A 14,926-nucleotide genomic window follows, 5' to 3' on the forward strand; every position below is an offset into this window, starting at 1 on the left:
GGGAACCCTGTAGGCATTTTAAAAAAAGGAGGGTCCTGGAGAGGCGGAGCCTGTTCGCAGAGGATGGGAAAACCGAAGCGTGGTAGTGTTGAGAAATGAGTCCAAGTGAAAGTAGTTTTAAAAAACAAAGGTAAAAAGGATTGCAGTTTAATTTCAAGTCCTGTGATCAAATCAAGTTCCTAAGAGAATGATCCAAGATGCCAGAAGAGAAAAATGCATATTCGAAGGATGTCTGCGGAGTGAGCAGGGTCCCTCTGGCAGGTGGGGTCCCTCGGCCTGGACTGGCGGAAACCAGCTCTCCCCCGCAGGGATCCCAGATTTCAAGATGACACAGCCCGGATTCCGGCTCCCTCCTCTCTAGTTCCAGAGTGTGTCACCCAACAACCCCGCTGCAAATCATGGCAGCTCCTGCTTTGAGCATCTGCCCCCGGGGGGGTCAGTGCGTGTCACACCTACAGGGCAGTCAGAAGGTCGCTTAGCCTTTTATCCTATATAATAAAAGGTTAATATGCAAATTGACTGAAAGGCAGAACGACTGGTCGCTATAACGTGCACTGACCACAAGGGGACAGACACTCAATGCAGGAGCTGCCTCCTGGTAGTCAGTGCGCTCCCACAGGGTGAATGCCACTCAGACACAAGCTGGGCTCACAGCTGGCAAGCACAGTGGTGGTGGCAGGAGCCTTCCCACTTCCACAGCAGCGCTAAGGGAACGGGCCTAAACCATCAGTTGGACATCCCCCAAGGGCTCTGGGATTGCAAGAGGGTGCAGGCCAGGCTGAGAGACAACGACCCCCCCCCCAGGTGCACAAATTTTGTGCACCAGGCCTCTTGTGTGTGTGTGTGTGTGTGTGTATTATAAAATAATGGAGAGAGGGGGCTAACTATATGTAGAGAATGAGCCCAGTTTAGAAATTAATGATGAGAGAATCATCAGTCAGCTGCCTCCTGAACACCCCTACCAGGGATCGAGCCCAGGCACGTGCCCTGACCAGGAATTGAACCATGACCACCTGGTTCCTGCATCGATGCTCAACCATTGAGCCACTCAGGCTGAAGGGCAGTGTTATAGACTGTTTGTGGGTGACCCCCTAGCCTCATTCATATGTTGACATTAGGAGGTGGAGCATATGGGAGGTGATTAGCGGAGGTCATGAGGGTGGAGACCCCATGATAGAACTAGTGCCTCATAATAAGAGACACCAGAGAGCTCCCTTCCATCTCCCACCTCCAGCCCACCTCCCTTCCCATCTCCCACCCCCTGCCATGTGAGGACACTGAGAAGGTGGCCATCTGCAAGCCAGGAGGACAGTTCTCACCAGACCTGGACCCTGCTGCCACCTTGACCGCGGACACCCCAGCCTCTGGAACGGTGAGAAACAATGCCTGTTGTGTACGCCTCCCTCTGGTGTTATAGCAGCCTGAGCGACTGACACAGGAAGCAATGGGGTGGGGTCTTTCACAGATAAGCTGCAAGGTTGTCTTATATATGGCTAGCAGGTGTTGTGGGCTGTACAAAGCAGGCAGGCTCTCGATGGTTAAAAAATAAGCCTAGGTGGGCTATATTTAAGGCAATTGGGTGTGGAAGCTTTTGGATTTGGCACTGGCAAGCTTTGAGCTAACAGTCTTAACATACCAGACATATAGCCAGCCTTATTGGACAGCAGTTTGATTAAAAACAGCCATCCCTCCCCTTCTCTCCCCTCTCCCCAAACAGGCCAATAGCATAGCATAGGGAATCTAACCATGGGTCCACTTATTTAAGAACATTTGATCAATGGGAGATCTGGCATTACACAACCGTGGTAAACGTAAGGTTGTCACTAAATGATGCAGGGACAAGTGATCATTCGTTCATTAAAAAAAAGAGAACACAGACATTTTATATCTAGACACCTTTCCTGAAGAAATTACATGCAATACAAACAATTTTTATACTCAAAGGTATTTGTCCCAATGTTATTTAAAATGGTGAAAACTTTAAAAGATGCTATACTAATAGCTGGAATACTTCAGTAAATTATGGCATAGCACTCAACTGCAGATTATACAGCTACTGGAAATAATATAGACAGCCCTGGCCGGCGTGATTCAATAGGTTGGAGCATCATCTGGTACACCACATAGACTGCAGGGTTGATTCCAGGTCAGGGGATAATGCCTAGACTGTGGGTTTGATCCCTGGTCAGGGTATGTATTGGAGGCAACTGATTGATGTTTCCATTTAAAATTGTAATTTTTTCCTGAAATCACCCTAACCTTTCAGGGGGGGAAAAAAACCAACATTGAAGACATTTAAAATTTATCCCTCTTTTTTCATTTTACCCACTTCAAGGGCTGGGGGTTTCACAAAACATTACCTGATTTCTTTTGTAATACATGAAAGAGCAGGACCTGTGTTGAATGCAGTAAAAGTTTCAATTTCCTCCCCTAATTTAGGTTGAAATGGTGGCCTTGCCCAGAAAACACCAGCTCCTCACCTTGTAGCCCAGGTGCAGGCAGGAGCACCTCCTGCCTGGGACAGGCCCTGGGGAGCCCCCTGGTGGCCACTGCCAGCACCGCGCTGGCCTCAGCGGGCACCGCTCCCCTTTAACACCTGGGCTTACTGGCTTGCTTTTAAAACCCAAGCTGTCCTGAAGCAAGAATGGAACACTTAAGCCAGAATTTGTCAACGTCCAGGGCAATAAAACAAAGAGAGAGCATAACAAAGAGCCCCACGATGTGGTTACAAGATGTGGCCTGCGCTCCAAGGCCGGACAACACGGCGACTCCGATCTTCCTTCCTGCGGAGGCTCCGTTCCTGCGTTCACCACCCCAGGGAGAGATGGGGGCGAGGTGGGGGGAGGACGGAGTCTCCCCTGCGGTGTGAGGCAGAATTCTGAATTCTGCTGCCTGCCTGGGGGGCTGCCTCTTCCGCAGACGCTGACACTGGACAGGAGCTCTCTTGGGGAGTTGCCTGCCCTCCAGCCTCTCCCTCCCGGAATGAGACCTGTTCTGAAGGCTCAGCAGGGATAACACAATACGTCTAAGGGCTGTACGAAAGAGTTAATGTGCAGCAGTAGGTGGCCACAAACCACGTTTTTAGTCAGGGTAGCAAGAGACGAAAGGAGTTCTCCCCCCATGATGCCTGAGAGCTTAGAGACGCCAAGGAGATGCATGAACACACCCCAACAACACTTCATACATGTGCACACGTGCCTGGGAACAGGCACTTGGCAGTGGTCATAGGCATTTTTGTTTCCAGTTACTGTCGTTTGAAGTACAATGATGGCGAGTACACCAGGAAGAGAGCATGTGGAGACAAATATTGAGGAAAGTACATTGGTCATCACTTCTACTTGATGTCGCCCCCAGACCTGTTTGTCCCCTGCTGCCAGGGCCCTATCTACCTGGAGGAGAACCCAACCCATAACCGTCACTACCCAAAAGCTATTCATTAGTTTTACTAAATGCTTGTTTAATGCTTTTCTTTTTCTTTTTAAAAAACAACTGTCTCGCCGAAACCAGTTTGGCTCAGTGGATAGAGCGTCAGCCTGCGGACTGAAAGGTCCCAGATTCGATTCCAGTCAAGGGCACGTACTTTGGTTGCGGGCACATCCCCAATGAGGAGTGTGCAGGAGGCAGCTGATTGATACTTCTCTCTCATCGATGTTTCTACTATACCTCTCTCTTCATCTCTATAAAAAAATCAATAAAATATATATTTTTAAAATAGAATAAAAAACAACTATCTCTGAATCTGGCAACAATGCATTACCTGGACGTTTCTTTTTCTGCACTTTGCCACGAGACTAATTTGGTCTTTGCCCCTACTGAATCCACCCCAACTAGTCCCCAGACATGAAGATTCTTATATGTCTCAGCATCACTTCTATTGGGTCGGCAACTAAGTACTTGCGGATTTTTTAAAGAAAATCAAAGACAATTTTTTCATGGAACTAAATAACTTTATTCTGTAATGTATTGCCCATTTTGATCAATGACCTTTTGCCATCTTTCAGGCAGCATCATAATCCCACGTTCAAAAAACTTCTGGTTTTTATTAGCAAAAAACTGAATCAGGTACGATTTGACATCATCATCATTATTGAAATTTTTACCATTCAAGGAGTTTTGTAAAGATCGAAACAAAAAGTAATCAGATGGTGCAAGGTCAGGACTATATGGTGGATGTGGCAAAACATCCCAACCAAGCTCCATTAATTTTTGCCGAGTGACCAAAGATGTGTGTGGCCTTGCATTGTCATGATGGAATACAACACCTTTTCGATTTGTCAATTCGGGCCACTTTTCTTCAACTGCATTGTTTAATTTCATTAGTTGTTCAATGTAGACATCAGAATTGATCGTTCGGTTGGGTGGTAAGAGTTCAAAGTAGACAATTCCTTTGTAATCCCACCATCCTGATAACAAAACCTTCTTTTGATGAATATCAGCTTTTGATGTTGTTTGAGTTGGTTCACCTGGCCTGCTCCACGATCTTTTCCGCTTGATATTGTTGTAAACAACCCATTTTTCATCGCCAGTTATCAGTCGTTTTAAAAATGGATCATTTTCATTACGTTTCTTTAGCAAATCACAGCTGCTAATGCGTTGCGTTAACTGTGATTCTTTCAGTTCGTGAGGAACCCATGTATCGAGTTTTTGAACATAGCCAAGTTGTTTTAAGTGATTTTCAATGCATGTATGTGATACCTGAAGCTTCTCTGCAATCTCACGTGTTGTACTGTGACAGTCCGAATTGATTATTGCTTTGATTAGGGCGTCATCAACTTCAACTGGACGACCAGAGCGTTTTTCATCTTTGAGTGAAAAATCACCAGAACGAAATTTGGCAAACCAATTTTGACACTGCCGTTCTTTTAAGGCTTCGTCACCATAAACAGCACATAACTTTTTATGAGCTTGCAATGCGTTTTTCCCTTGTGGAAATAAAAAAGCAAAATATGACGAAAATGTTCCTTTTGATTTTCCATTTTTCAACGAACGCCAAACGAAAACTACAAAACAGATCAAAAAACTTTTTTCACTGATTAACAGCTGAATAGCCAACTACCAAATAACAAAATGTGTTTTACATTTGTACTACGTCTGCAAACCTAAAAATTCAACTGAAGCCATATGTGTGAAACCCGCAATTACTTAGCTGCCGACCCAATAATATGGCACGCACCAAAAGTATGAGGCACTTCCCAGTCAGTGGCTATGGTGAAAATAGACGAAAAACCTTTCCTTCCTGCTCATTTAGAAATAGTGTGCCAAGTTAATACATGCATCTGTTTTCTAAGAAAATCTACAGACGCTGATATCTGTGATAGCTTCCCATCAATTACAGCCTGCAGGCCAGATTCATCCCCTCCTGTTTTTGTACGGCTTGCAAGCTAAGAATGGTTTTCATATTTTAAATAGTTGGGGGGAAAAAACCAACAGCAAAGAACAATACTCTTTTGTGACATATAAAAACTATCTGAAATTCACATTAATCTATAATAATAAAAGCATAATATGCTAATTAACTGGACATCCTTCCTGACGACCTTCCGGATGAAGCTGGGGCTGTGAGGGAAGCCTGGGTCCCGGGTGCCTGCTGGGCCTTCAGTTATGAGGCCCGATGTGTGAAAATTCGTGCAAGAATAGGCTTTCCTTCCCCCAGCAGCACCAGCTTCCCTCCAGCATCCAGGACCCAGGCTGACTTCCCTCCAGCCCCAGCTTAGCCAGGAAGGATGTCTAAAATGACATCCAGAAGACGTTTGATAATTAGCACTTTACCTTTTGTTATTATAGATGGACAATTTCAGTGTCCATAATAAAGTCTGACTTGAACACAGACCTGCTCATCCATATTCATCTGTGTACTTACAAGACTGCTTCTGCTCTGGGAGGGTAGAGTTGGAGTACCGTATTTTTCGGACCATAAGACGCACTTTTTCCCCCAGAAGTGGGGGGGAAAAGTCCCTGCGTCTTATGGTCCAAATATAGCCTACACATATACTTTAAAAAAAAAGGTTTTTTACTTGCCCGGCTCTGTGTGGTCTCTGTGTGCTTGCACGGCTCTAAAATGGTTCTAAATGCTGCTGTTTACTTTACAGGGTTGATTACATGTGTTTATGACTGTGATGTTGGGTTTTAATGCACATAAAATACTTTAGGACACTATTTGTTTCAGAATCTTTTTTTCTTCATTTCCCTTCTCTAAAAACTGGTGCGTCTTATGGTCCGGAGCGTCTTATGGTCCGAAAAATACGGTAGTTACAACAGAGCCTACATGCAAAGCCTAGGCCAGAGGTTGGCAAACTCATTAGTCAACAGAGTAGCAAACCGTGGCTTGCAAGCATCATGTGGTTCGCAAACCGCAGTTTGCTGACCACTGGCCTAGACTATTTCATATGTGACCTTTTACAGAAAAAGTTTAGCAACCCCTGACATAGTGTGACAGCCCCCATTATTTTCACGCATAAACTATATCTTCATTGTTTTTCAAATCACCTTAGTGATTTTATTTTAGGGATGAAGAAATAAGAGACCCAAAAGAGGCTGTAAATAGTATGAATGATAAAGTAAACTAAAATTCTTGGCCAAATTATTTAAGCCCTCTAAACCTTAGTTACATCACATCAGAAAATAGTGTTGACCTCATACAGTTGTGGTGGAGTTGAAAGGAAATAATATATGTAAGGGCCTTAGCACAGTGTCTGAAATATACATTTCTAAACAGCTATTTTTCTTGGCTAATATCATTATTACTATTAAAATTTAGATCTTCTGATTCAACCTAATACCCTTTAACTACAAAGAAAAGCAGAAGTAGGTTATATAACCATTGATCTTTAAATAAAACTGGGTTGTTGTTTTTTTCTTGTTTGTTTGTTTTTTTAATCAAGATTCCAGATAGATTCCACTGATTCCCTAGACATCTGACCTACCCACGTCCTCAAGTTTCTACAAAGGTGACATCATAATGGGCACAGATGATCATTTGGGAGATGCGTATCACTTACTCAGGAAGACCCTAGAACCATTTTACCTCATCGGATCTGTAAAACAAGAATAAGAACGTTTGTCCTACATTAACTAGAAGCCCAAAGGGAGATAGAAGAAGGGCACAGGGAAGACAGAGGAGGAAGGAAGATGAAGAACGGAAGGACAGACTGATGACCAATGGAGATGATGAAGACATTTTGAAAAGTGAAATGACTTTGCAGTAAATCACACACCTATGAAGAAGCCTGTTGCAGAAGCAGGCCATTGAGAGACTTGTCATCATGACCTAAATATAACCCTTAGGTTTCTTTATCCCTGGATTTAGAGAGCAGCAAGAATGCCCAGCTCAGAACTTGAGAGACAGAGCCAGTGAGGAAGGAAAGAGGAAGTTGCTGGCACAGGGAAGGGGGCTCAGGAGAGAACCCTCTGCAGCTTCCTCCCAGCTGTTTGCATTCCCTGCCCGCCCGGGCCTCTCTCCTGTGGACCCACTCTCTCGGCCTCCTGCACTCTGCCGCCCTTTTATCTCCATCTTTCCTTCTCCTGTTTTCCTCTCCCATCTCCCTCCCCCGCCAACCTCACCCTCCTTCTCTCTCACTTGAGAAGAAAGAATTAAGTAAATAGAACTTGTTTGCGAAGCTTTCACATGTGTTATTTTGTTCAGCTTTAGGTCCTCTCAAAACCCCCTTAGCAAACAGTTCCAAATTACAAAAATGGGTAAGGACAGCAAAAAGCTTTCATCCTCTTTTCTTTGTCTGAACAGGCAAGCATCTCTTGACTGAACAGAAGAGTTTCCTGCACTATGAATTTGGAGTATCATGTGTTGGATTTGTTCTTTATTTTCTGATTTTCCTCTGATCCATTTTAAAGATGCTCTTGATCATGTTCCCAGTTCTGTAGCATGGTGTTGGAACGCCTCCATGACTAACTCTGACCGCTCTTTTCAGCCTTCTTTCTCATGACCCCCTTAATGTACCATCCCAGATTACATTTTCCGGACAGTGCCCTTCTCATAAATTTCTCTGCTTAAATTACTCTCCCTTCTTCTTACCAAATCTGCCAAAAGGATTGGACTGGTCCCTTCAAGGCCCAGATCAAAACTAGCCATTACATTTCTCTGAACTCCTACACTGTTTTGTTAACACCTCCATGGGCACTCCCCCGATTTGGCATGTTGTCATTACTATCGTTTACGAATCCATTATTTCCCACTGCCATCCGACATGTTCCCTTAGTCCCCATGAACCCAGCACACCATAGGTTTTCCATGATCAAACCTACTGTCTCCCGCCTACATTCCCTATTTAAGATCTGAAAAAAATTCACTTTTAAAATATTTACACTTCCATTTTTATTCCATTTTTAGAGTCAAAGCACATTCCTTATTTAGTACCGGGCTTTACCTTAGCATTGATGACATGATGATGGACACGCCTCTGCTAGGTATTTCTTTAAAGTCCTAACCTCGGGGGGGAAAGGAAAAACATCTGCCATAGGCACTTATCCGACACTGCAGTCACCAAAGGCCCAGGCAAACAGGACTATGGATGAGTGATGCTGACCTTTAAGATGGCTTTAGGTTTTGCAGAACTATTACATGACCTCGAGGCTGGCTTTAGTTTCACATTTCAGTCATCCAAAACACTCCAAAGTATGTATTACTCTGCAATGGCTCATAAAATGTGATATTAACATCCTGGAATAAAATTACATTTGAATCCATTTATAATGGAAAGAAAATATAGTTAATGATATTTTTTTTGGAAGCGCCCATCATTTCTACAGAATAGAAATAGGTTATATAATCATTTATTTTAAAATGCAGTTGGTACTATGTTAAGCCTAAAGACATCTGATCCACTAATGTCTCCACGCTCCTGCATGGCGGCCTTAGATGATCCCGGATGGCCTTCTGGGAGGTGGTGGACATCACTTACTCGGGAAGAAAACGTAGTATACACTCAGCTCAGATTTCTTAGCAACATAAAATCATTTTGTTAAAATTCAAAAGCCATTTCTTTTCAAAGCTAGCTTTTTTGTTTTCCTTTTCAAAGTCAGCAATTTCCCCTCAAACCCAAACATTTTCATATTTCCTTTTAAAGTTTACATAACCTATCCTTGTGGCCTTTTCTAAAAGGACAGTCCTTTTTTTCCTGTTAAATTGGAATGTTTATGGTGGCAGAAATACTAAGCTGAGATTCTGTAAAACAGAGTCATGGCGTGGGGGAGGCCCCTCTGTCCTGGGAGAGGAGGGGAACCCGTGCAGACGTGCCCAGGATGGAGCGCGGGAGTCGCTCTCCTGCCTGATCAGTCAGCTTCTCCCTCTGCAGAAAGCCTCAGTGTCCGCATAGCCCTCCTGGTGTCTACGCACAATTGTAAGAATCCCTAACTCAGGGTCCCTGATGGTAGCGCCGTGCTGAGATATGGTAATGTATTCAATCAACTCCTCAAGCTGAGTTCCTAGTCTCTGGGAAGTGGTGGCTTCTAGGTTAAATCTTCAGAAATAGGGCTTGTGAGCAAAAGTTGGTTGATTTGTTATTCAATAAAAACATGCCTGAGGGCCTCCTTCCCCTATTCAGTTGTAATCATTCAATACCCATAGCCCTCCCTAAACTCTCAACTCTAGTACAAATAAACAGTTAACTTTTACATTTTATCATAGTCTGAGGGACTGTTTTTAAAATCCTCACCTGAGGATATGTCTTTATTGATTTACTAGAGGCACGAAGATTCATGCAAGAATGGGCCTTCCTTCCCCTGGCTGCGGGCACCGCCTTCGCTCTGGCCAGACAGCCTTTCCACTCCAGCCAGGAACCCAGAGGCCCTGAGAGGCTGGGGTGGTGTGGAACACCTGCCCCACCCCTGGCCACTGGAAGTCTGTGTATGCAAATCAACCCACCATCTTTGTCGGGTTAATTTGCATACTCACTCCTGATTGGCTGGTGGGCGTTGCAAAGGTATGGTCAATTAGTATGTTACTCTTTCATTAGGTAGAGAAATAGGGAGAAGGAAATGTCAATGTGAGAGAAAATCGATTGGTTGCCTCCTGCATGTGCCCCAACCTGGGATTGAACCAAAAACCTAGATATGTTCCCTGACTGAGAATCAAACCTGCCACTTTTTGGTGTATGGGATGATGCTCCAACCTACTGAGCCACTTGGCTAACGCTGAGGGCATTTTTGGTGAAAATTATATATGTGAAGCAATTCAGACACTCATTTAGGCCATTGGATAAATAAAGAAGAAAACACTCAAGTATTCCTTCTAGATGCTCCATATCATCACCTACTATTTTTATGAAGGAAGTAGACTTAGGTCAGCAAGGCTGGTCAGTTTCTCTGAGGTGCTCTGTCTGTAATTCCTTAGTTGTACACCAGTAATGGGACCTGATAGAGAACACAGATAAATAAGTTTCTTGTTCTTAATGCAGAGATTCTAAACTTTCTCAGTTCCCAATGACTTTGGTGTCTCCATAATTTTTTCATGGTCAAAAGAAGTACAGTAGTGAACTGTTTTGGATCTAGGCCAAAACAAGTACCTAACAGGTCTAAACAACTTAATAATAGAAGTTTGTGTGGGATCTGACAAATGTCATTGTTTCCCTGGAAATATAAAACTATTGTGCTTCAGCTATGAGTTTGCTACAGTGCCTTGGGGAACCTGGAGGACTTGATCTTAATGTTTGAGGGCATTTGGCAAGTAATCCAATTCCAATTCTACATGGTTTCCTTATGAAAAATAAATTAAAATTATGATTTCACTTCTCTCTAGGTAATAAAAGTGACATGTACCAACATGGATAGATCTCAAAAATGTAATGTTAGGTGAAAAAAAGGCAAGCTGCAGAAAAATTTGTACAATAATAGCATCTATTTAAACTTTATATTTTATTTATGAGAGGCCTGGTGCATGGACTTGTGCACCGGTGGGGGTCTCTCAGCATCCAATGCCGCCTGCCGCTCCTGCTCATTCTGGCCCCTCTGCACCTGCCACTACTCGGTAGGCTTGCTGTTGCTCCGCTGTGGTCTCTGGACTGCAGCAGCCAGTTGTGAGCCCTGCATCTGGCGCCGGTCAGTCAGCTGAGAGGCACTCCCTCTGTGGGAGTGAACTGACCACCAGGGGTCAGCTCCTGCATTGAGCATCTGCCCCCTGGTGGTCAGTGCACATCATAGCAACCAATCTAATTGTGGAACAGTCACATAAGCTTTTTTATCTGTAATATTTTGTTATTAAACATGTAAATCAAACATGACAATGCTATGGACTCAATGTGTGCTTCCCCCTCCCCAAATTCATGTGTTGAAATCCTAATCCTCAATGTGATGATATTAGGAGGTGGGTCTCTGTGAGGTACTAAGGTTATAAGGATGATGCCCTCATGAATGGGATTAGTGCCCTTATAATAAGAGACACTAGAGTTTGCTTCCTCTCTGCTCTCTACCATGTGAGGATGCAATGACAAGATAGCTGTTTACAGTCATGGAAATGGCTCTACCAGACACAGCCTCCAGAACTGTGGAAATAAACATTTGTTGTTTAAAACACCAAGTCTATAGCAATCTGTTATAGCACCTTGAATTGATTAGGACAGTGACCAAATATTGACATTTATTAATTCTGGGTTATAGAATGTATAGATGTTTCTTATATTAGTCTCCATACTTTTTGATATTAAAAAAGACAACACACAAAAACAAGAAAGTGTTTTTGCAAGAATTCAGAGGTAAATCAAGTGTAATTTTTCCTTTCTACATCTAATCTACACTTATCTTTACCTATTTAATGTAGTTTTGGATCCTAAAACAGTTTTGAATCTTTTCTGAGGGTCATAATTGTCACATGATACCTACTGATATTTTGCTAAAAAACAAATACCCAGCATTGGTGCTTTATAAAATCAGCTGCTTGCTAACCATAATAAGGATTATGTACCTTTGCTACTAATTAGTTCTGAAAGACAGAGTTATATTTACATTCATCTAACATATTATTGTGTTAAAGAAGAGATATATCTTGTTAAATTTTTTAAAATTTCAGTATCTTATACATAGTATGCTCAGTAAATGTCTTTGGAATCAGTGAAACTAATTCACCCTTTTCTCAGCATTAACAATTATTGTTAGCAATGAGGAAACATTTTTTGGCACATTTATATAACAATTTTACAATGTGGGTTATAATTTTTATTATTTTTAAACATATTAATCTGATAGAAAATGAATTCTTGATGTAATTTTAATTTGCATTTCTTTTGAATGACTAGAACATTTTTTCCATTAAGTTTAATGTTTGATTCTTTTTCTATTTATATTTTTAGTCTATTTTTCTATAGGATTGTTTATTTCTTATTCTCAGAAGTTCTTTTTATTGTAGAGAAATTAGCCTTTTTGTCTCTGTTAGGAGATGCAAATATTTTTCTCTGGGTTGTGGTGTTTTGGCTTTGCTTATAAATTTTGACCTAACAGAATTAAAAAACAAACCTTTTTATTCATACTTTATTTCGTCTAGATTGTGCCAAACATAGAAGGCCTTTTTCAATCTGATTTACTAAAAACATCCTCAAATAGTTTCCTCTAATTCTTTTGCAGTTTCAATTTTACTTTTAAACTTTTGATTTACCTGGAATATATTTTGATGTATTGTGAGATAGGATTCGATAATTTCTGTCCTCAATCACTATCCATTTGCACCAAACCATTAATTGAATAAGTCATCCCCTTTTTACTACTTTAAGTTGCCATCTCACCGTAAGCTAAATTCATGTTACATTAAGGAGCTTCAAAATTGAATATAGTTTGGGACAGCATCCCTATTTTCCTAATCCCTTTACAGTTTAGTCAGAAACCCCATTCTATGCCACTGGTCCTAGTGTCTGTGCACACCCCAGAACTGCTGTGTCAGTGTCTATTGGCATGTAGTGAAAAGGCGAGTGTCCACGTGCACTTATTATCGGAACTTCCTTGAATATTCTTGCTGCTTATTTTCCACCTGAAATTTATAATCAGACTGGCCACTACTTCTCAAATAATGCCAAAACCAAGACCAAGACCAACTGCAGCAGTAGCCCTGGGTTATTTCTGGGGTCTGTGTTACTTTCATAGTCTCCAGCTCTCATCCTAGCTACTGCTGGTAAGCATATTGAAATCACTGATAAATGAAGTCTCTTCTGTTTTATCTGTGAGCTAATTCTGAAAGGAGTTTTAGGAGTAAAGTAGGCAGGATAGGGGAGTTTTAGGAATGAAAATGGTCCATGGGAAGGAATGAGACTTGAAGAAACCAACTCATGACTCCAACCAACAAGTAAGAGGACAAAGCAATGCCACAGGCAAATAGAAATATATCTGGCCTGTGCAATTAAGACAGCCATAAACCGAGGACAGACAGGGGTAACTCTGGCCTGAGCAATTAAAGTAACCGTAAGTTTGGCCAAAAGTAGCCCTGACCTGAGTAGCTGGGAGAGCTGAAAGATAGGCTTTCTCTGCCAACACAACTGGGAGAGCTGTTAAGATAAGTCAACAGTGACTCCAGCCAACAAGTGAGGGGAGAGCAGGTGGGGGGACACCACGTGGGCTTTGAGCTTGAACACTAATTCTATGCAGCAGGGCCAATAAGAAGGGGTCAGGTTCAGCCAAAGAACTGCAGCCTAGTTAATGCCTCAAGACAAAGGGGCAGCACTCACCCTTCTCAGGGGCCCCTCTGTCCATCCAGGAGGGGCAGAGTCTGAGGCTTAGAATTCAGAATTCGGTTTTAGTGTCTACTTTCAGTAAAGTTTCTGTACTTTTCACCCATCACCCTTTGTCCGTGGCTTTGTTCTTCAAATCCATCGGGACAACCACCCAGGGAAGCAAACCCACCCTGCTCAATAAATCAGCCTGAATCAATTCCTTCTGAACTGGTTGCAGGAACAGTCATGCTTTCATGACTGCCTTGGGCTGTTGTTCCGGACTCCGAGCCTCAGCAATCCTGATATCCCTCTATTCATTTTTTTCCTATTAGTTCATGCTAAAGCTTATTTTAAAGTGGTCTGTTCAAAATCACAAGGGACTTACTATAATACTCTTTTTATTAACTTCCTTTAGACAGAAAAGTCTTATGATCCTGACACAACCCTGCAGTTATCCCAACTCAAACTGCATGCTGTGATTCTGCCCTCTCCGTGTATAAGCATACTTCCCACTTGTGTGGCTGAAGATTCACACACAGCAGTGGTTATGACTGCTGTCTACATAACCACTCAGGTGAAGTACATGGTCTGACCTATAGCTTTCCTTCCATCCCTCAGCAGAGAGCTTAAATTAACATTTGTAATCAATAAACATACTCCACAGGGTGAAAGAGAAAAAAGAAACTCAGTAAAAGAATTTTAAAATGCATGTCAGTAGGCATCTCATAAGATAAAATTTTTAAAGCTAAAATTTAAAAGAAGTTCTCATCATTGACTAAATATATCTTTAAATCTATAAGCAGTAGGCAAGCAATAATTAATATTTACACATAAACACAAAAGACTGAAGAAATAAAATAAACAAAATGGGTACATTCTTAAAATTAGAATGGCTGTAGGATTTGCATGAGAAATGCAGAAACTTGTATATGCCTTGTGGTCTCATTAATGTAGGGATGAAAACTAATAACTAATGGTTGGAGTACATTCTTTGACTCAGGTACTATGCTAAGCATTCTACTAAATCTTTGCTAAGACCCATGGCCTGGGTACAATTACTATCTCCATTTTGTATATAAAAAAAACCTTAATAAGCCATTTGTCTAAAGCCAGCCAGTTACCAGCTGGCAGACCAGGATTTATACCTAGGAAGCCTTACTGCAGACCACAATGCTGTGATAAGTACATGTGAGAAGCCAGAATTGGAGCATTTGCAAGATTTCTTCCATTCTGGAGTACTTACAATTAAAAAAAAAATCAGCTTTAGAGAAGTCTAATTGTCA

The sequence above is a fragment of the Pipistrellus kuhlii genome, unplaced genomic scaffold, assembly GCF_014108245.1.
Source record: "Pipistrellus kuhlii isolate mPipKuh1 unplaced genomic scaffold, mPipKuh1.p scaffold_m20_p_5, whole genome shotgun sequence".
In the NCBI taxonomy this organism is placed as follows: domain Eukaryota; kingdom Metazoa; phylum Chordata; class Mammalia; order Chiroptera; family Vespertilionidae; genus Pipistrellus; species Pipistrellus kuhlii.